Source organism: Rhinolophus sinicus, linkage group LG01 (genome assembly GCF_036562045.2).
Source record: "Rhinolophus sinicus isolate RSC01 linkage group LG01, ASM3656204v1, whole genome shotgun sequence".
In the NCBI taxonomy this organism is placed as follows: domain Eukaryota; kingdom Metazoa; phylum Chordata; class Mammalia; order Chiroptera; family Rhinolophidae; genus Rhinolophus; species Rhinolophus sinicus.
In genome coordinates, this window is record NC_133751.1 from 173,659,118 (window position 1) to 173,683,107 (window position 23,990).

Genomic DNA, 23,990 nt, shown 5'->3' on the forward strand with positions numbered 1-23,990 from the left:
GGTAACAATTGCTAAACTTCGGGCTTCTTGAACAGACATATATCTAATCCAGGTGTCAAGTGTTTAGAATGGGAGCAAACTATATTATCAGGTGGATAGGACTGGGATTAGTTTTTGTCTGTTTTAAGTGACCTCATGAAAGTTACTTAACTTTTTCAACCTTGATATTTTCAACTATAATAATACCTACCTTGCATACCTCACAGAGTTTTTCAATAGACATGTGAATTTCATGCTCAATGTTAAATGAATAAAATATATAGTTAATGAATTCTAAAAGAAGATCATGTAGGGTTATATGATCATGTAGGTTAAATTCAATGAGAACATTGATTGGCAAAAGAGTAAGGAAGATAATATTACCCATTAAATGAAGAGCATATCCAAGACATACATAAGTGAACATATAAACTTAACAGTGAAAAGGGAAGTAGAATAGAGAAGCTTTTCAAAACAAACCTTTTTCCCCCCTAAGCATTTCTTTTCTCTGGTTACTAAATTTATTTCAAAGTGCTGATAATCAATTTGTAATGAACAGTCTCAGTGCCTAGTTTATGGTCTCGAAATACCGTTTCCCACTAAAATGAATAAGGTAAAGGTTGATTCCAGGCCTGGGACAAGAAATATGAAATATAAAGTTGGGAAATTATCAAAAGCTGCAGGTATCATGTAAAGGATAAAGGAGCCAATTTAAAGAGAATGTCACTGTTCTAAGGTGGAAAAAACAAACAAACAAAAAGCTTATAAAGAGTAATTACTATAATGGATTGAAATATCTTAAATGCATTAAAAATTCATGAATTTATTAAAATCTTATTGGTTATCTTTGGGTTGCTAGAACACTGTATGATTATTCTCAATATTTAAAAATAAAAGGAAACAATTGAGAATTTGTCCTGCTCTTCCTCTAATTACTATATTTCAGGGAATTCCAATAAATACCAAATCAGGGCTACTAAGTGTAGGGAATGATTGAATTAGATTATCACCCTTTTAAACCTCTCATGAAATGATGGAGCTTGGCAGAGATCATCAATGGAAGCCAGTTCTATTAAGTAAAATTCTGCTGTAGAAGTTTATGAATCATGCTGATGTCACTGGACTCCCCTGATCAATCTTGATAAATTGTGAAGCAATCTGATTAAATGCCAATTAATGTGATGAAATAAGAAATATGCAGCTGCATTTATGAAGTAATCATGGCCAAAAGAAAAGCATTCTAACAAAACTTCTAACATTAATTAACAGTTTAAGGATAATAATGGGACTAAAGGAATGCATTAAATGATTTTAGTAATTAACCAAATCCTAAAAGTGAGAAAATCTATTAGACAAATGTCTTACTTTAGATTCCTCAGAAGCTGATCCTTGAACAAAGGTTATAGTGCAAGGACCATGAATGGGGGGGGGAATAGCAAAAGGGGGCAGGGAAGGGAAGACAACCATAAAACCTGCATTATGAATTAGCTACCACTTGGGGGAACCAAAGCCTAATCCCATCACACTTGAAACAGCTAGGAGAAGGTATACAGGATACCCATCAGAGGCATGCCATTCAAGAGGACAGGGAAGTGGGGTGTTTCTGCACCAACAGCCATCATTTCTTGGTGATAATTTAATTTCAGGGACAGTAATTCTAGTTTTCCATCCAGGTTTAAAATGGCTTTCTGAAGTTTCAAAGGAGCCCCCAGGCTTCATATACTGGCCAGAAATCATATACTGGTTACATCACAAGGAGAAGTTCAGAGATAATGGCACTGACTTCACAAGTGTCTACTGGATGCAACACAACATATTCAACAAATATGGCATGGGGATGGGAGGGGGTCGGGATGAAAGGGTTAGGGATTAAAAGAAACTTTACAGATTAATGAGAACTATACATATTCATTACCTTGATTGTAGTGATTTTATAGGTGTGTGTAGATTATATCTATATATCTATATCTATATCTATATCTATATCTATATCTATATCATCTATATCTATATCTATATCTCATCTATATATATATATATATCATCTATATGTATACCTATATCATCTATATCTATATCTATATCTCATCTATCTATCTATCTATCTATCTATCTATCTATATATATATATATATCATCTATATGTATACCTATACCTATATCTATATTTCAAATCACATAAAATTATACTGTTTAAATATGTGCAGCTTATTATATGTCTGCTATACCTCAATAAAGTGGTTTTAAACAATAATAGTGGAAAAAAATACCATTTAAGAAATCACATAAACCAAGTTAAAAAAAAAAAAAAATATATATATATATATATATATATATACATACATACATATATATACATACTTGGGTTGATTAGAACAAAGCAACTTTAAAAAGAACACTTATATGATTTTAAAAATTATAGGTGACGGACTGACTTTAGACGATATTAATTTTACTGAATATCATGATAGCTACCATGATTATGTTAAAGAATTATCTGTTAGATGTGATGTCTGGGATTCATTTTTAAATACATTTGTAAAGCCAAAAAAAGTTTGGGTGGGCTTGAAAGAAAGAAAAATTAGACCACAATGGTTATTTTGCTATTCCCTCTACTTTTGCTATTCCTTCTAATTTTGCTTGAAATGCTCCATAATAAACATTGAAGATAGCAATTTTAAAACCAAACTAAAGGGAAGAAAAGACAGATTTTCTCAAGTAAGTGACTAAAATACGCATTTAATTACTATTACTTTGAACACAGCACAGCTTTAGTTCTGATTTTCATAGATGTCTGGGTTTCAAAAGCTTTACTATGTACCGTGATATACATCACAGTGCTTCTACTGCTAAATGTATGCAAAATCATCAAAGGTATCAGAAGTGTAATTCTATGTACAAAATGTGTCTGTTTATTTTTAAGTTTTCAAATGACATCTGTAGTTAATAGATTTTGATAAGTTAAGTACATATATATATATATATATATATATATATATGATAGGATAAGTCTAATGAGGCATTCTAATGTGTTTACCTGGATGATTGGTATACAATGAATGTTTTTGGTTTTTGCCATGTAGGCATATAGCTACCATTAACTACTTTGGATAACTTCGGTTTGCTCTTTTGTCTTTTTTTTTTCACTGCACTTTCTTCACTAAGCAGCTAAATGTAGAGTTAGCCTTGTTAAATTCTTCACAATATGGTTTCACTGAATTGTTTTTCATTCCAAAGGGAGATTTGACTCTTCTTTTAAAAATTCGTCTATGCTTTGCTCTATACAAACTGAATTTTTCATCAGTGTATATAAAAATAAAACATGATGGTTATTTTACTACCTTTATTCTGCATATAATTGTTTTTAATGTGCAGGTTCATTTTAAAACATCTGCTATGTTCATTCACATAATAAAGAAATATAATTCTTGAATTATAGTAACTTGAAGATCATATTCACTGAGTCCAGTTTCTGTTTTAGTAGAACCTATAATAAGGCAGAAATTTGAAAATGTAAATAGAATGACACATATTCTTGGTATTTTCTAAAGTTAAAGAGATAAAAAAATGGGATGAGGAAAAATATACCTTGGAAAATTCAGTTAATTTAAAATGCAGTCAGTTCATTGTAGTGTGTTGAAAATCCAATCAGACATTGGCGTTTTCTGTAAGAAATGTACTTTTAACACAACTTAATAAGTAGAGAGGAAGACAGTCTGCTGAAAGAATAATTTCATTTTTTACTCAAAATAACTGCTACATCATAATGATGAAAGATGTCTTGTATGTGTAAGACAAAGCTGAGCTATAATGAGGTTATTCGTTTATTTCTAGAACAGCAAATAAATGAACTGTAAGTAATGGGATCCAATTTAGAGTTCTTTTTTCATGCTGAAAATAAGGACTTTGCAAAACTCTGATGTATCTTGGAGTGCCTCTGCATGCTCTTCAGTCATTAAAAATGAATTTATAGAGGTTGAGGTGGAAAGGGAGAGTAGAGTTCTATTTATATTCTATAATATAGTAGTATTGTCATGGAACCCTGAGGCTAAACTTTCTAAGGAAAATAATATCTACAATGAACAAATTAGAAAAGCAACTAATCTCAAGTAATAATAATAATAATAAACAAATTGACACTAAAGTAAATAAAGCAACTTTCTTAAAGAAAAACGTTTGTAGGACATTTTTAAAAAAGTAATGAGATAGAATGAAGGCACAGTAAAAATCAAAAGACACAGACAATCAAAAGAAAATTTAAAAGAGTAACCAGCTAGTTATTCTAAGGGTTGAAAAATATTAGCGTGTGCCATCTATATCCTGTTTGGCCATTCTGAAGTCTTTAGACTAGTAGTCTTCAATGCCTAGAATTTATTTATATTATCTTTAATGGAAATGATATGTGTACTCTCTAAATCAGTGGCTTAACATGGTCTTATGAATAAAGGGATTTGAAAGTGAGAGTGATTTTAACACTGTATTATGGAAAACTGATTTTAGAGTCATTAAAATACTGTTAACTATTCATATTCTTCTTCGAGTTTTTCTGTGTTCTAATAAAAGTTGATATGAGATAAAGAAATATGAGGAAATAATTCAGAAAGATTTGTGTAAGTGACACACTGATTTATTTCTAGTCTTCACATAGTTACTACTTACAAAGTGAAACTGAATGCTCCTCTGACATTTCTAACATCTGACACTAGGCAGTAATGGTTATAGACTTGATGACTTAGGAAAATAAATATTTATAGAATGATGTCTATATTTTTGAGAAGCATTAAAATGTGCAGATAGGAAAACTTAACACTGCATTTAACTGAATTTTTTTAAATTCTAAAATATCAAAGTATTTTTTTGCTACTTTCAACCTATCTATTTTTCTGAAAATCCAAGAGACCAAATAAGATAAAATTCAACTTCATATCTCTTATTTAATTTATCTGCCCGCTATTCAATGGGAATTGGAAAAAAAATCACTTTAAACAAAACATGTTTCATCATAAGCCATCAGATAGAAAATGCCCCTTACTTTTCTTTCTGTATGTGCTCATTTTATGATCACAGTTGCTTTTGTTTCTATACTGAGTAAATTTATATATATTTTTAAATTTTATATGTTGTCTTTTTCCATTGCCAAGTATGAATTCTATATTTTATGATGAATGTAGTCATGTTTTCAATAGAAACACCTGCATAATTAAAATTTGTTTGATAAAAATCCATTGCATACTTACTATATTGTAAGTATTATATCATGTGCTAGTAATAAAAAGATTAATATAGATATTTAAATGATTATAGTGCGATGTATCTTATGAAAACATGCATTAACAGAAATATAAAAATGATGAGATCCTGCTAAACACAAAGGAATTAAGTCTATCAAAATATGATATTAGGGGGAGGAAAGGGAAAAGATTTACAAATTTTCAGAGGAGGCAGCATTTACACAGCGCTGCAATTGGCAGGATGTACAACGTGGGACAGTTGTGAGACAGGCCTTGCTCTTCTATAGAATTCAAAGTGATTTTCTAACCTACCCTCTTACGCGGAATGGTAATGTATAATTGCTAATTGCTCAGCCTCTGTCTAGAAAGCCAGCACACAAAGTTCTAGTCTCCAGACTTGGTAGCAACTTGACATTATGCTCCATTTTCTTATCTGTAAAAGGGAGATAAAAATAACACCTCCCTCATCAGGTTACTGTAAGAGTTGCTTAAACCTGGCACATGGTAAACATTCAGTAAAGGTTAACTCTTCTCACTCTTATTACTATGTCGCAAATTCTCCACACACCACTATACCATATCAGAACCCCATAGGTGGTCTATTGGGAGGGTATGCTCCCACCTCTGCTCCATTTAATCCTGTGTTTGTTCTTGACATGAAGTTTCCTCCATTCTCTCTCCTCCATCAAGGTGTACTCGTTGGTTTCCCATCTTTCAGAGATTCCTAAACCATTAACATACTAATAGTGCCTACATTCTCTTCTCAGTCATGATGTTTTCTTTTCCATACCTATTTACTAAGACTTAAATGATAATTTAAAGGGAAGTAAGGTAAATATATTTGTTCACTACATCAACTTAACCAGATGCCTGAAGATCCCATCTTTTGAGATATTATTTTCAAACGTGAATAACAGCAAGCTGAAAGAGAAAAGAAAGAGAGAGAGGAAGAAAAAGAAAGAGACAGGGTGGGAAGGAGGGAAGGAAGAAAGGAAGGAAGGAAAAAAATAAGGAAGGAAAGAAGGAATATCTCACCTTGAGAGTCTCTCCTATTTCCCAGAAGTATGTTTTTGTTTGTTTTTTCATTTAGTTTTAGTTTTAGTTTGATTTTATTGTAATATTTATTTATTTATTTATTTTCAAGACTGTTTTGTAAGTACCACTTTGTACTTCTTAATGCCTTCACCCTTTTCACCCCCTCCCCAACCTCCTCCCATCTATCATACCAACACATCTAGTACCCATCTGACACCGTACATATTTATTACAGTATTATTGACTATATTCCTTATGCTATACCCTACATCCTCATGACTACTTTATAACAACCAATTTGTTTTTGTTTTTAATTAAAGTTTATTGGGGTTACAATTGCTAATAAAGTTACATAAGTTTCAGTTGTGCAATTCTGTAATATATTATCTACATATCACACTGTGTGTTCACCACCCAGAGTCTGTTCTCCTTCCATCACCATGTATTTGACCCCGTTTAACCACATCTACCACTCCCCTCCCCCCTTACCCTCTGTTAACCACTAAACTTTTATCTGTGTCTATGAGTTTTTGTTTCTTTATTTGTTTGTCTTATTCCAGAATTTCTTGAAGAATTTCTCCTTTAAAGTGAGCATGACGATCTTTCCCATTAGAGAGCGCTAGAGAAACATTGCCGGAGAAAGGCTTCCAATGTGTAGCTGGTGTCAGCAATGTGGGTGTAAGGGCATCTGTTAGAGCCCCAACCATCTGTCCACAACATGGTCACTTTGTAACTTTGGATTTTCAGTCTGGTGATAATGTTTCCGCAGGCCTTCCCACATGAGAACCAGAGCCCCCATGGGCTGTGTGTTCTGAAGGCCTCCTGTCCTGCCAATTAATTGCCTGCAATACACTGCCAATTAATTGTCTGGAATCCACAAACAATTTTTGTTCCCTGCACTGCATTTCTACTTCAGTTATATTTTAGTCACCATTAAAGATTGAAGTCCTGGGCTCTCTCCTAGTCTGTTTTTTTTTTTTTTTTTTTTTTCGTTGTTGTTGTTTGTCTCAGCCTAAGAAAGCCAGTGTCCAGTGAAACATAAAAACATTGTTTAAGATTAACACCTAGTGACACCACAGTACTTTTAGATTTATAAAATGCATTCACATATATGATTTCAATAATTGCTAACAAAGCACCCAAAGCAATGAAGAATGATCCCTTCATAATATAGAATTATCCTCAGAGATAGAGAAGTTAATGCATATCTTTTCTTGAACACATTTGGATGTAGTATTGAAATAAGAATTTTACATGCACTATATAATTTAATTCATCCAACAGCTCTGATGATTTTACTAAGATTGTAAAGATTGTAAGCTAAGTTTAGAAAATTAAGCAGTTTCCGTTGACTCAGAAAATATGTAAATGGTTAAATAAGGATCCAAATCCAGAACTATCTAGTTCTCAACTTCATGTATTTTCCACTACTTCTTCATGGCTCTCCTGCCTTCCTCTCTTCTAGCAATGATTTATAGAGTGGCTGATAAGTTAGACAGTGTGCTCAGTACTTTCCATAAACATATAGGTACTATGCAAGTCATATGGAGGGAGAAGTTTCATGGATAAATTCCAACTAAATAATTACTATACAAACTCCAGTCTTTTCACATTGACCCAGTTCTGTTTCCACTTTACCTTGTTATAGGGTCTCAGTATTGAACATTGACATGCTCATACATGGGGGGAGCAGATCTTGTCCCAATAAAACTGGAGAGCTGAAAATGTTATCTTTAGAAAGTGCAATTTTAGTTGAAAGGCTCTCATGTTAAACCTTGGTTTTGGAAGTGACATCAGCAAGATGGAGGGCTAAGAGGTCCCAACACTGTCACACCCCTACAAAAACAATCAATGACTTACAAACTGATGGAAATAGTTCAGGAAAAGCTACGGACTACAAGTAAGAAGCAGCAGGATCCATGCAAAGCTCAAAACCAAGGATGGCTGGAAACAAAAGTGCAGGAAGCATTTTACCTGTGCCATCCCATCCTCCAGTTCAGAGCAGCTTGGTGCCAACAGGGTTTCCCTAAGAGGGATTTTACCCCATGGATAAAAGGAGGCCAGGAGAACCCCAGCATGACTGGCCTTTGTAGTGTGGGCTACTGGGGATCCCTACAGTCTTTCCTGAAGCTGAGCCCAACTGACAGAACTGCGGGAGTCCCTGCTGCCATGTTGCCCACACTGGGCTGCAGCTGTGGCTGTGGTGGGACCCAGGGGCCCCATCTGCTGCTGTGCATTGCTCTACAAGGTCAGGATACCATAGCACCTCACCATCTGGAAGACTAACGGTACTGCTGCCCCAACTGTAGGTCCCAAGTTGTGGCTTTGACCTTTCATTACCAGTGCCACACTGGTACTGCTCTGTACCACATCCTCTGGGTCCGAAGTGGGGGCTTGACTAGTGTGACACAATGCTGCTCTTACTGTGTGACTGTTCCCTGGGTACTAAATAGTCTTAGCTTTGACCTGCCATCACTGGGCTGTGCCACTGCAGTTCTGTGCCCCACCCCTGTGGTTCTAAGTAATGGCTTTGATCTGTTATCCCCAGTCTGAGCTGCTGCTGTTCTATAACTGTGCCTTGGGGCCAGGATCAGCACTTTGACCCACTATTCCCAGCGTGTGCAATTTTTTTCTTTAATAGCTAATGCATTCTATATACTTTCCAAACTACAAAATCATCTTGTAACATATGGAATTTCTTATGTCTTTGTATTGATTATGCAGGTATAACAGTATGTATAAAAACAAAGAATATTAAGAATATTAACATAGTAATCCTTGATTTAACTAAACATTTTCTGATATGACTCAACATATATATACAGGTATGAGAAATGTAAAATAAAGTAAACAATATAAAGCCTTTAGATGACGTAGTAGATTGTGTCATTGACCCCTATATTTAACTCCTTCTTATATCGATGTCTTTTGCTATATCACTTTGATTTTTCCACTGCTTAAGCAACTCTGGGCTTGGTCACCCTTTGACCAATTAGGTGTTATCAGACATGGGACAAGCTTGAAATATGCCTACAGGATTGGATTTTTTCTCTCTCTCTGCAGTACTTCTATCAATACTGTGAGAATAGGCCCAGACTTGTCCACTGGAGTATATAAGAGACATGTGGAGTATAACTGGGTTGCTCTAATCATCCCACCTGTGAGGCAGCCTAGATAAGCAACTAAACTAGCTGATCCCCAGACAAATAAATAAGCCCAGCCAAGAATAACAAATTACCAACTGACCCAAAGAGAATTGGTGAGAGGATTGAAAACAGGTACTGTGTATTTTTATTAGATTTTTTTCTAGAGTTATTTAACTTTTTAAAATATGTTTTTATGCAACATTAATAGAAATAAGGATTAATTTTAAAAATTGAGATTTACGGGTTTTTTTTAAGTTAAGGTTGTTAATACCCTGCATCTATTCTGATTGATACTCTTAAATCTTGAAATTAATTTAAAATAAAAAGCAATCATTTTTTTTTAATTTCTATTTAATATGAACACTTCCATATAAAATAGAACTGCAATGTGCAATTAATGATAGCAGCTGCTGCTTACTGATGAGTTTTGAATCCTAAGCTATTTTGATGGCTGAACCTCAGTAGGAACTTTGTCAGTGTCAATGTCAATACCTATTAATAATTGCTGACAAATTATCAACAGTTCAAGGAGCAAGTTTTCTGTTGATGATTTGTAAAAAACAAGCATATGGTGACTTTCATATTATCTTAATTTTCTGGAAATAGATATTTCATTTTCATATGAAGAAAAGACCTACTCATTTTCACTAAAGTTTATCTGATATTTGTAGTGGGTGTGTTTTTTCTCTCAGTGTGTTTTTTTTCATTGTTGTGGTTTTAATATTACTTTCTGAGATGAAGGAAGTACATCTGGAAAAGCACTGGATAAACTTAAGTATGATAATGCAGTAAAGGAATTTCCATGAGCAGGTTTTTAGGAAATTAAACAATGGCATTTGCAAGTGTATGTTTTCATTTATAGCATTCTTTTTTTTTTTTCTTATTTTCTTTCTGTGTTTTTTTTTTTTTTGTGTGTGTGTGTGTGTGTGTGTGTGCGTGCGTGCCTTAAAACAACACAAATTTATTATCTTACAGTTCTGTAGGTTAGAAGTCCTACATGCATCTCACTGGACCAAAATCAAGGTGTCAGCAGGGTGGTGTTCCTTTCTGCAGGCTCCAGGGGAGAATGTTTCCTTGTTTTTTCCAGCTTCTTTTTTTTTTTTAATACTTATTTTTTTTTATTATAAAAGTTTATTGGGGTGACAATTGTTAGTAAAGTTACATAAATTTCAGATATACAATTCTGTATTGCATCATCTATAAATCACATTGTGTGTTCACCACCCAGAGTCAGTTTTCCTTCTATAACCATGTATTTGATCCCCTTTACCCTTATCTACCACCCCCTCCCCCCTTACCCTCCGGTAACTACTAAACTATTGTCTGTGTCTATGAGTTTTTGTTTCTCATTTGAATGTCTTGTTCTTTTCTTGTTTTTGGTTTGTATACCACATATCAATGAAATCATATGGTTCTCTGCTTTTTCTGTCTGACTTAATTTGCTTAGCATTATAATCTCACGATCCATCCATGTTGTCACAAATGGTCCTATTTCATCTTTTCTTACTGCCAAATAGTATTCCATTGTGTATATATACCACAACTTCTTTATCCATTCATCTATCGAAGGACATTTTGGTTGTTTCCATGTCTTGGCCACCATAAATAAAGTTGCAGTGAACATTGGAGCACACGTGTCTTTATGGATAAATGTTTTCAGATTTTTTGGGGGTAGCTACCCAGGAGAGGGATTGCTGGGTCATATGGTAATTCTATTTGTGATTTTTTGAGGAACCTCCACACTGACTTCCATAGTGGCTACACCAATCTGCATTCTCACCAACAGTGTATGAGGGTTCCTTTTTCTCCACAGCCCCCTCCAACACTTGTTACTATTTGTCTTGTTGATGAAAGCCATTCTAACCAGGGTGAGATGATATCTCATTGAGGTTTTTATTTGCATTTCTCTGATGATTAGTGATGTTGAGCATTTTTTTCACCTGTCTATTGGCCATTTGTGTGTCCTCTTTGGAGAAATGTCTCTTCAGGTCCTCTCCCCATTTTTCAATTGGGTTGTTTTTTGTTGTTGTTGTTGTTGAGTTGCATGAGTTCCTTGTATATTTTTGATATTAGCCCCTTATCAGGGGCACTGTTTGCAAAAATCTTCTCCCATTCCGTTGGTTGCCTCTTATTTTGCTGATGGTTTCTTTTGCTGTGCAGAAGCTTTTAAGTTTGATATAATACCATTTATTTATTTTAGCTTTTACTTCCCTTGCCTTTGGAGTCAAATTCATACAATGCTCTTTGAACCCAAGGTCCATAAGTTTAGTACCTATGTTTTCTTCTATGCAGTTTATTGTTTCAGGTCTTATGCTTAAGTCTTTGAATTAATTTTGGTACATGGTGACAGATAGCAGTCCAATTTTATTCTTTTGCACATGACTTTCCAATTCTTCCAACACCATTTATTGAAGTGGCTGTCCTTTCTCTATTGTATGTTTTTTGCTTCTTTGTCAAAAATTATCTGTCCATATTTATGTGGTTTTATTTCTGGGTTCACAATTCTATTCCACTGGTCTATGTGTCTGTTTTTCTGCCAGTATCATGCTGTTTTGATTATTGTTGCCCTGTAGTACAAGTTAAAGTCAGGGAGTGTGATACCTCCAGCATTGTTCTTTTTTCAGTATTGCTTTGGCTATTCAGGGTCGTTGTGGTTCCAAACAAGTCTGATGATTTTTTGTTCTATTTCTTTAAAAAATGCCATTGGGATTTTGATGGGGATTGCATTAAATCTGTATATTACTTTGGGTAATATGGCCATTTTGACTATGTTGATTTCGCCAACCCATTCATAGCATTCTTATCTGCAGTTTCCTTTTCAAATGTAGCAATGCCCAACTTAGCAGTTTGAGCTATCAAAGAAGACATACAGAGGACTAAACATGAGAGGTTTTTGTTTTGTTTGTTTTTTCATTTAATTTTCCCCAAAAGATGCTAGCTATCACATGTTATTGCCAAGATAATAAATCATTTTAAAAACTAACATTTCCTCTTTGGCATTTAAAACCCCCATGAAATCACTGAGTAGGGTTCTGTGTAGACATAGGATATCTCAGAACAAATGAGATTAGTTTTTGTATGGTGGGTCTGCAGAATTCATAGATTTTATTCTCTTAAAAATGTGTATTAGGGAAATTTATGAATCGTAAAAATAAAAGCTGAATTCTAACTACACTTAGGATGTAAATGTTTGCCTTTGACGGTGACTCTCACCCTAACAATCCAAAAAATGTGAGCAACCTCCCCCATAAAAAATTTATCTGTCATCTATCTGTCTATCTGTCTGTCTATCTATCTGTCTATCTATCTATCTATCTATCTATCTATCTATCTATCTATCTATCATCTATATCTGTCATCTATCAGGAGACATATAGAGACACTTAAATCCTATAATATCACTAAGAAAGCTACCATGTCTATATTAAAAACAGAAAGTAGATAAAGACAAGAGGAAGTTCATACTGATAAAAGGATCAATCAATCAGATACCGTAATAATCATAAATGCATATGCCCATGATAACAGAATATTCCACCCAACTACCATATTTGTAGAACAGGAATGGTTGTTGGATTCTTTTTTAAATTAAAGTTTATTGGGGTGACAATTGTTGGTAAAGTTACATAGATTTGAGGTGTACAACTCTGCATTGTGTGTTCACCCAGAGTCAGTTCTCCTTCCATCACCATATATTGGATTTTTAAAAAATATTCTTTTCCAGAAACTACTGATATTTTCCCCCCAATTATTCTGTTAATTTGGTGAATTACCATGATTTACCTGGATTTTTCATACAACTTTTAGTTCCTAGGTAAACCCCACCTGAGTGGCCATGAAATATCACCCATGTTTTATATTTCTGGGTTGAATTTGGTAATATTTTTGTTAAGATATTTGTAACTAAGTTCAAGAGACATATTGGTCTGTAACACTTTTTACCTTTCTGCCTTTAAATGGCTGAGCTTTTAGTATCAACATCATGTAGGCATCACAAAACACTTTAAGAAGTCCCATCCTCTTCTATGTTTTGAAAGATTAGTGTGATTTTTGTATTATTTTTTCTAAAATATTCAATGGACTTTACCAGTGAATACATATGGGCCTGAAATTTTCTTTGTGGTAAGGACTTTTTAAATTATTAATTCCATATATGTAATAGACAAGGAGCTATTTAGACTTTTACTTTGATTCTTTTTGTGTTATCTTTAGCAAGGTATTTTTTCCAAGAAAATTTTCTGTTTTAGTCAATTATTAGTTGTTTATGTCATCCTATTACAGTGGGATTACAGTAAAGGACTGGCTGACAGGGTTTTGAAACCTGGTCTTAACTAACGCATTGTTTTTCTGCATATTTTAAGGTTTCATGGTGAGATTTATGAAGCAATAAGTACTCTTTCCATCCTTTCTCTCTTTATAGTAATGTCACAGGCAGGGTTATTGTGTTACATCCCAGGGGTGTTAATAGTATCCAACAGATGTGGGTCATCATTTTTATCTATTTAAGATGGCCACTGCAGTATCGGAGACATATAATGTTTTCATAAAATTAACTAGTAAAAAACTAAAATTGCAAAAAAAAAATTCATCTTTCTTTCAAGGTGACCACTCGTTATATTCCTTTGAGGCTCTAAAGCTAGAGATAAACTTCAGCCATACTAGCACAGAGCACAGAATTCTCTGACATCTGTGCCAGCTGTTCCTCCATTTGAAATACATTTAGCTTCTGAACTGATGAAAAAAAATGTTATTTTGAAATAAAAGGGTGATTTGAATCTCGACTGTTTCTTAAACTAAAATATTTCTTTCATTTCTATACATTGAGGCAACGAATGATATTAATTGATTCTAGTAACTAGCAGTTTTTTAGAACAATAAAAGTAAAATCCTGTAAAACATACCTCATTAGGTTAGTGCCTATAATTTTATGCTCAGCAGGCAATTTCATAAATTCAAATGTGTTATCTCTAAGCATACAATATTTGGTTATGTTTAGAGTGGTTGAGTTTTCAGCATGCCTGCCACTATTTATCATTTTCTATGATTTCTTAGCAGGTATTGCAATGCAACTTAAACCTTTTGCTTAGAAAGACAGACAATAATTTTTGTATAAGAGTTTCATTGCATACTATAGCAGACAAAATTCCTAAAAGTTATGCTTTTAATTTTTGCTTATTTTTTATTTCTAACATTTCAGTATCAGTGCCTGATTAGAGTCTTCATATTGTTGAGTAGTATCAACGTATTACTGAATTAAAAAATCTGTTTTCCCCTTCTATTTTCAAGATGTTAGTTCTACCTAAGTTGGGATTTGATGTAATCCCAGTCAAAATCCCTGTAATTTTGTGGCTATCAACAAACCAATCCTAAAGTTTATATGGAGAGGCAAACAACCCAGAATAGCCAACATAATACTGGGGAAGAAGATAGAAAACAGAGGTCTGAAACTATCAGATTGTAACACTTATTATAAAGCTATAGTTTTTTAACTGTTTTTAAAGTAACTACATATATCATACATATATTTAATTATTATGCTGCACACATGAAACTAATATAATGTTATATGTCAATTATAGCTTATATAAAATCTTTCAAAAAAGCTAAAAATAAATAAATAATAAAAATTTAAAAATCATCTATGGTGATTTGGGACAGGTAGTACTCTGATTATTTGTATAATAATTGGGAAGAAAAGGTATAGAAAGATACATAGAATGCATGCTTAGAAAGTGTGGCTCTCACCTAGGCATTTAATGATGTTCATGCTAGAGCCAGAGATCTGAAAACAGCAAGCAGTTTCAATGCGCTGAGGCAAAGGGAATAAAATGCTTTGCATAAGGGTAGCCAATGTCAAACTCAGGCCAATCTGCTCTAAATGTTCTCTTTCAAATAAATGTAATAGCAATTCCATTAACATGGAAAGTATATACCATGTAACTGGAGAAACAATACTATCCATACAATGCTAAGTTTGATGTAATACAAATGATTTTAAAAATGCTTCAAGGAGTGGGAAAATACAGAAATAAATTTAAAAAAACCAAATTCAAAAAATGTATTATCGGAGAATGTATTGTTGAATTGTGCATGAGTCCCAAGGGAGTTTGGGATTTAAAATCAAGAAAGCGAAATGATCACCGTTATTTCTTTGTTCTAGATTGTACTTTGTATTGCATGACTTTCATCCAACTGCAAATTCCATTCTCAGTGTTAGTGGCGCTATACTGCGGTTAGAGAATGCCTCATGGGTTTTTGTAACTGTGTTTAGCCAAATATGTTTTCTTTCGTTCTATTCTACATCCATCTTTTCTCCATGTCATTACTTGTACACAACTTCAGAGCAGGGACTGTACATATAGTATATATTGTATTTTGTCTTTACATTCCAAGTCCTATACAAAGATGGGTGTTTAATAAATGTTGAAAGAATGAGCCTGTGAGTTGCCAAGTTGAACATTTGAGAACAGTTCATAAATAGTTTGTGTAGATATGAATGACAATAACTAAAGTAAATACTGAACGTAAGTCAAAGTCATATAATTGGAAAGGTTATGATTACCAACGAGTTTGGAAAATAAGATATATGCATGGCTCAATATGAGTTAACTGTAAGAGTTTTTCATTTCAAGATCATTACCTATGGGATATATAATGAGAAAAAAATAAAATTACAACTGATTTAAGTAAAATTGTGTTTATATAATAAACTATGTATTATAAATTCAGACAAATACTACTGTTCAACTTATTGTGAAAAATTCAGCCATAGGGATTTAGAAAATTCTTGAAGTAGATAAAGTCAGGTGCTCAAATGAATATTATGAACAAAAATTTAGGGAAAGAAGATTTTGAAGAAATGTTTATTTAAAAAAGAAGTGATAGATTTCTAAGCATTGATTTATCACCAATGGTATATAGTCTGAGTCTAAAAATATAGCAATAACTTTTTTCCTGGGAACTGTATGAAAAGATATAAAACTCTAGTCTTCTGCTGGTAAATAAAAAATGTATGTTTATGTTTATCTCAGGACTTACTCCTGAGATTTTATATTACTCCAAAGTCTAAATTTTTCTTTCTTGCATACCTGCTTCTTAATTTTTATTTGATAATGGGATATTTAAAAATCTTGGAAACAGTATCTTAGACTGAAACTATTAATAAATTACTAAAAGGAACAGAAATATTAGTTAACAGCTCCCTGTTTTATCCAGGAAAATAACTGGTCTTTTAAAATGGTAATTTAGCTTGTTATGTTCATGTATAATGTTATGTTAACATGACTTAAATGGCCTCATGTAATCTATAATTTTCAGATTAAGATGAAAAATGTAATTTGTAAATATTACCTCATTAAATTTAACATCTCTATAAATATTTAATTATGCATGTTTTTAATTTCAGTTTTTAAAATAATATGCAAATGTTATTTTTATAAGTTATAAATTACAGAATTGAGCAATGCTGATTATTCACCCTTGTCATAATGACCATCAATCAAAATTAAAGTATAGAATAGCTGGATGATTTTAAGTGTATATCTTTAAAAGACTCTTTCTAAAACTGTCCCCTCCTAGAAATTAGAATTTCTCATATGCTTGTACTATTACAATTTATTTGTTTGATAAACTGTATTCTATTCAGGAGACCTCCCTCTTGATACAGTGCTGAATAGAATCTTGTTGATTTTCAAAGGCTCACAGCTGGGGTGCCATTCATGAGTAGGCTGAAGGATACTACTACTAGTCAACATTATGCAGCATTTTCAAATTCACAATAGTGTGTAGATTTTAAGTAATTGTTGTTTATAATAATCATGGAAATGCTATTTTCTCTTTTTAAATGGACAAATAATCTCAGATCCTTAATTGAGACATAATTTAAAATGAATAACATAAAATGCATTTTTATGTCTCACTACTTCCTCAAAACGCATTACAAATACATTTCCCTTTAAAAGGTAAGAAGCTGCACACCTAATTCTTTAATAATAAAGAAATCAATATCAGAATTTTTGTATCAACTGAAATAAATTATTGTAATACCACTGAATTTATCTAGTTAATTATAGCATGTATTAAAGAAAAAAATCATGCTCTAATTTTGATGTTCTGTTAGCATTACAGAGGTCAGAAGATCTCCTACCCACCACTTCTCAATCTGACATATATTTTTAGTATTTTTTCCCCTGAGTTAAAAAGGAACATGAAAATAATTGTACTTACCATTATTTCTCAAATATGTTACATCCATCTCTGTATGTACATTTTACATTATAATAAGTATCATTTTACTTCAGCAAATGTAATATGACATGCTTGAAGTTTTCTGTTTAAAACATTTCCCCAGTTTTCTGTTCAATGTTATATTAAATTGGATGTCTGCGCATTGAAATGTTCAAATAAAATAGTGAAATTATAATTGGATATTAACACTGTCAATCTATTCTGTCCCAGATATTGATTAAAAGAAACAGGACTCCTCCCTGTTTTGAAGTAGATGCCTTTGGAGGAAAACCAAAAACAAAACAAACAAACAAACAAAAAAACATACACCCCTCAGAAAAATGGAGTGGAATCCATTCCTGCAAAGTTATATGAAAAACGGGGCAAAAAATGCATAGGGTTGGAATACTGTATATTATTTTGCATAGAGAATAATGGGAAATCAATGACTTCTTTTGGACTGATCGGTAAATATTTTGGTGTTGAAAGTTTGTCTTTATTATCATTATTTTTAAAAAGCATATTTTTTAAAGTAATTGTGGGGACAGAGCCCCAGAGAGCAGTTTCCAGGCTCTCCGCCTCATGTGGGAAGGTGCTGGCTTGGGTAGTAATTGGCTGTCAGCTGCAGCCGGTTAGCCAATTGGCCACCGATATAACTTCGGCGACTGTGGTGGAGGAGTTGAGTTGAGTCCAGTGGGTCGGTTGGCAGAAAAGCGGATAGCAGGTCGCACGTTGTGTGAATCCAGCCTCCAGTGAGGCTATCATGGTATGACTCCCCTACCTATGGCTCTGTGGGTGTTCCTTTTTGGCCTCACCATATCCTGTATTCTTGTGTGGTGAGGGGGAACTGAGACCCCGCATGATACCCCGCACGACAGTAATGATAATAAACCAGCTCTGAAAGGGGATTCTCCTTGACATTGAAAAACACGTGAATGTTTTCCTACGCTAGATATTTCCCCCGATGTTATTTGGGTTCAGGGGTAGGATCACTCAGTCTTAAGAGGAAAAATTTTTGCCACTGAATATAAGCATTTTTTCCTTGTGTGTTACTATTATACATCCTAATATCTTGGTATGAATGTTACAAAAAGAATATTTGCAAAGGAATTAATATAGTTTAGATAAGTGCAAATGACAGACTTCTTTAAATTAGCTCTCAAGTTTTATTTTCCTTGGCTTTGAAGGTTTTCTATCTCAATATACGGATATGTGTACAAGGCCCAACAATGAAGTTCACGAACATGTTGCAGCAATGTTGCTAATCCTTTTTGATACCAGAGGGATTATTCGTTATGAATTTGTACCAACTGGATGAACAATTAACCGAGGTTACTATTTGGAAGTGCTGAAAAGGCTGCGTGAAAAAATTAGATGACCTGAACTTTTTTGCCAGCAATTCATGTCTCTTGCATCACAACAATGCACCAGCTCACACAGCACTGTCTATGAGAGAGCTTTTAGCCAGTAAACAAATAACTGTATTTTAACACCTTCCCTACTCCTCTGATCTGGCCCCCGATGACTTCTTTCTTTACCTGAAGATAAAGGAAATATTGAAAGGAAGACATTTTGATGACATTCAGGACATCAAGGGTAATATGACAAGAGCTCTGATAGCCATTCCAGAAAAAGAGTTCCATAATTGTTTTGTAGGGGGGACTAGGTCCTGGCATCGGTACATAGCTTCCCAAGGGCAGTACTTCGAAGGTGACTGTAGTGATATTCAGCAATGAGGCATGTAGCACTTTTGTTAGGATGAGTTCTTTAACTTAATTGTCAGACCTCATACATGAACTTCTATGAAAATACATATAAACCCAATTTAATTTTCTGTTTTATGCCTTCTTTCATTTGCTTCTTTTTTTCTACAACTAATTACATTTTCTGTTATTCTCCATTATATCTCACTGGAGAAAAATATACACCTTAATTTAAATTAAACTCATGAAGAAACTAGATTTCAATAAAAGATGTACGTGTGTGTGTATATATATATATGTCTTGTGGGCGCATGTAGGGCCTCAGGTCCCGCTCCCCACATAAGAACGCAGGATATGGTGAGGCCAAAAAGGAACACCCACAGAGCCATAGATAGGGGAGTCATACCACCATATTCTCTCTGGCGGTAGGGCGAGACACATGCAGTAGTAGCCACATGATCCACAGTCCACCATTCACTTCTCTGCCTGCCAACCAACCAACCAATCAACACAGCCCTGCAGTTACATCAGTAGCCAATTGGCTAACCAGTTACAGCTGATGGCTAACCAATCACAGTTGATGGTCATTCACCACCCAAGCCAGCACCTCCCCACATGAGGCCTAGAGCCTGGAAACTGCTCTCTGGGACTCTGTCCCCACAATATATATGTGTTTGTAGGGCAGGATATGTGTGTGTGTATGTACATGCATGCATGTGTTTGCATATAGGGAGATTCTAGAGCTCTTCCTTTCCAACCACAAAGAAATGCTCAGTTAATTAATTTAAAGTAGAATTTTTTTGAAAGCAGTTCTCCAGAATATTAGTTTCATGGGATATTAATGTTTTTTTTTTTTTTTTTTTAAAAGAATTCTTGTTCAAAACTCAAGGGGGAAGATTGTTTTTGAAGTATAATACAGGTTTCTTTATTTTCAGAGTTATCAAAGTGTCAGATGAATTATAACTTTCTGATTGGGATGTGATAAGACATATCTGAAATAAATACCATTTCCTAACCTTTTTTGACCATGGACTCTTTCCAAAGATCATCTCACAGGAGCCAGTCTTCTGAGGGATATAGTTTAAAACACAAGGGAATTCAGGATCAGAGAGGCTAGTTATCTTATAATTCATGATACCTGAGATTCCAACTCAGAATTCAGAGTTTGCTCATATGGTCTAATAGTCAAATCATTGTGACTTAAGTAAAATTTTTGAACATCAGGAAATAGCTTGCTAGACACCTTCTTATCAAATAAACATAATTTAGTCTTTTGTCATTGAAATAAAAACAATTGTCATATGTCAATAAGAAGCATAGTTCCTCTGTTTTTAGTGATGACACAAGACTAGGAAGCATTAGAAAACAGTAATCATATAGAGATTTTAGTCCCTGTAGGGGTAAAAACGTAAGGTATCAAAATGGGACGGATTTATTTGAGATTGTACAGATAGGACTTGTAATGGTGGTAAAATATTTTGATGTTACTTTCAGGAATATGAATTTGTTTTATTTATCCTAATGTGGAGAATTATGAACAAGTGATAGTTTATGTATTATTTTCCAACTTTAAATGCATACTCATAAATATCTTTTGTAGTTTTTTTAAAACAATGTGATTTAGATATCAGTATAGTCTTCTCAGTTAATAAAATGCAAATACTGAAAAGGAACAGATTTTAGTGCTCCAGTAGCAAAGTAATAAAAAACATCAGTCTTAGTGCACATTCTCATTTTATATTTTAAAGACATTGATCTATGTTATGAGTTTTTAAATGGGTAATCATTTTATACATAATGTCACAATATATTTTATCCAGGATATATATATATATATATATATATATATATATATATATGATATAACTTTATATATCTTATTTCCTTGACTATTCAAACACCTTCTGAGCAGTCCATAAATGTACTTCAAGAATAATTTTAACTTTATTTCAACATGTATTGGGCTGTCATCCATTGTTCCAGAAAAGGAGTTATGTCCCTCATACTCTATGTAAGTACATAGACATTCATTTTAGCTTATAATGGCAGTTAAAATAAATGACAGATACACAAATTTAGTGATCTCTACAAAATTAGACATGAGTTATCTGAAAATCGTTTGTAAAGAACTAAAAGAATGTTGATATTTTCTTTTATATTAAATTAACATTTATTAACCTCTTGTTTGGGCCATATTAATACAACTACTTTTATTTCTTGTCAAGTGTATTTTTTTTCTTGTACAATGTGAAATTTTAATATTATGCTAGCAACAGCTTAAGGAGCACTTAAGTTCTATCCCTGGAGAAAGAGAAGGAACACGTGCAGCAGGAAGCAGGCGACTGCCATATCCTTAGGACCTGGATTCTCAATGCTGGTGTAAGCCTGGACTTGATCAGAACATAAGATAATGCTCACTATGGTAATAAAATTCAGATAAAATTAACCAGGAAATACAAGGAGAACCACAGGAGATAGATACTCTGTGGTGTACATCTACCGAATAGGAGGAATTCATGACAAGCAAGGAGCAGAAATTGAGTAAAAAACACTTGGACAAACTAACCCACACACCTAAATAAATTTATATTATTATAAGAATTTCAAGCCTCAGGTGCACTGCAGATAAACATATTTCAAGTCTAGTAAAATTTCTGACTCTATTCATATATTCCCCATGGTACAAGCCTACCAGAAAGAGAGTCATTCTCATCTCCAAGCATAATATATATATATTTATCTCAGTTTCTGTTCTTTAAACACCATGTTTGGGTTTCAACAAAATCGTACATGGTACACAAGACCCAATTTATGTCTTCAAGACAAACACAGTCTGATGATGTAAACCTAACTCAGATATGGTACAGATATTGGTGTTATCACACAGGCAATTTTAATGTTATTATAATTTTAAAGGTTCTAATAAAAATTAGACAACATGCAAGATCACATAGGTAATTTAAGCAGATAAAACTGTAACTAAAAACAAATGGAAATACTAGAAACAAAGAAAAGCAGATCAAAATGAAAAGTGTCTTCAATGTGCATGTTGTTAGACTAGACACAACTGAGCAATGAATTAGTGAACTTGAATAAAGCTTAAGAGAAATTACCAATATTGAAATACAGTAAGAAAGAACAGCATTCAGGTGTTGTGCATCAATATCAAATATTTAAGATACATGCATTTGGAATTTTTTAGAAAGTGAAGAAAAAAGGAGAACAAAGATATATTTGAAATTATATCTAAAAATGTTTCCAAAATCAGTAATAGACAAAAAATGCAGTTGAAAGAATCACTGAGAAGAATGAACAGGGTAAAGATCAAAAAGGACCATACATAGGCATATTATATTTAAGCTGCTGAAAACCAAAGACAAAGATAAAATCTTGAAGGCATTCAGATTGTTGTTTTTTTTTAATTGCTTATAATGGAAGAAGACTAAGAAGTATAACAGTAGTCTCATAAGATGCCTTGCAAAGAAGAAGAAAAATGAAATAATTCTCTAAAATTCTAGAAGAAGAAGAAAAGTCAAATGAAGTATGTATACCTATTTAATATTCTGCAAAATTAAGGCTAAATAAAGACACTTAGAACTACTAAAATAGGGAATACTTTGGTAGCAGACTTATTCTAAAATAAATGTTAAAGGAAAATCTTTTTGTTTTTTTTTTACGTTAAAGTTTATTGAGGTGATAATGGTTAGTAAAGTTACATAGATACCTGTCCTACTCAAACTCTCCCAAAAGAATTGAAGAAGAGACAATACTCCCTAACTCATTTTATGAGGCCAACATTACCCTGATACCAAAACCTGGTAAGGATAATACAAAAAAAAAATAAAATTACAGACCAATATCTCTGATGAATACAGATGCAAAAATCCTAAACAAAATTCTAGAAATTGAATACAACAACGCATTAAAAAGGTTAAAAGAAAATCTTTAGTGAGAAGGAATATGATGTAAAGCAGAAACTTGGATCTACCAAAAAAAAAAAAAAAAAGAAAGAATGAGCATGGATATGGAATAAATGATATTTAATAAATATTTTTTAATATTTCTTTCTTTTACTTGCTTTGAAAAATTGTTTGAAACAAAAACAGCAGCAATCTGTTTTCTCTTTAGAGCATATGAGGTATGACAATTAAGTTCACAAACTCATCCTAGAAAAAGTGCTACACACCTCATCGCTGAATATCACTATGGTCACCTTCGAAGTACTCCCCTTGGGAAGCTGTGTACCGATGCCAGCACTTAGTCCACCCTTCAAAGCAATTTTAGAACTCTTTTTGGAATGGCCATCAGAGCTGTCCTCGTAATACCCTTGATATCCTGAATGTCATCAAAATGTCTTCCTTTCAATATTTCCTTTATCATCCAGTGAAGAAAGAAGTCATTGGGGGCCAGATCAGGTGAGTAGGGAGGGTGTTATCTCCAATACAGTTATTTGTTTACTAGCTGAAAAACTCCCTCACAGATAGTGCCGTGTGAGCTGGTGCATTGTCGTGATGCAAGAGCCATGAATTGTTGGCAAAAGTTCAGGTCGTCTAACTTTTTTATGAAGCCTTTTCAGCACTTCCAAACAGTAAACTTGGTTAACTGTTTGTCCAGTTGGTACAAGTTCAAAATGAATAATCCCTCTGACATCAAAAAGGCTTAGCAACATT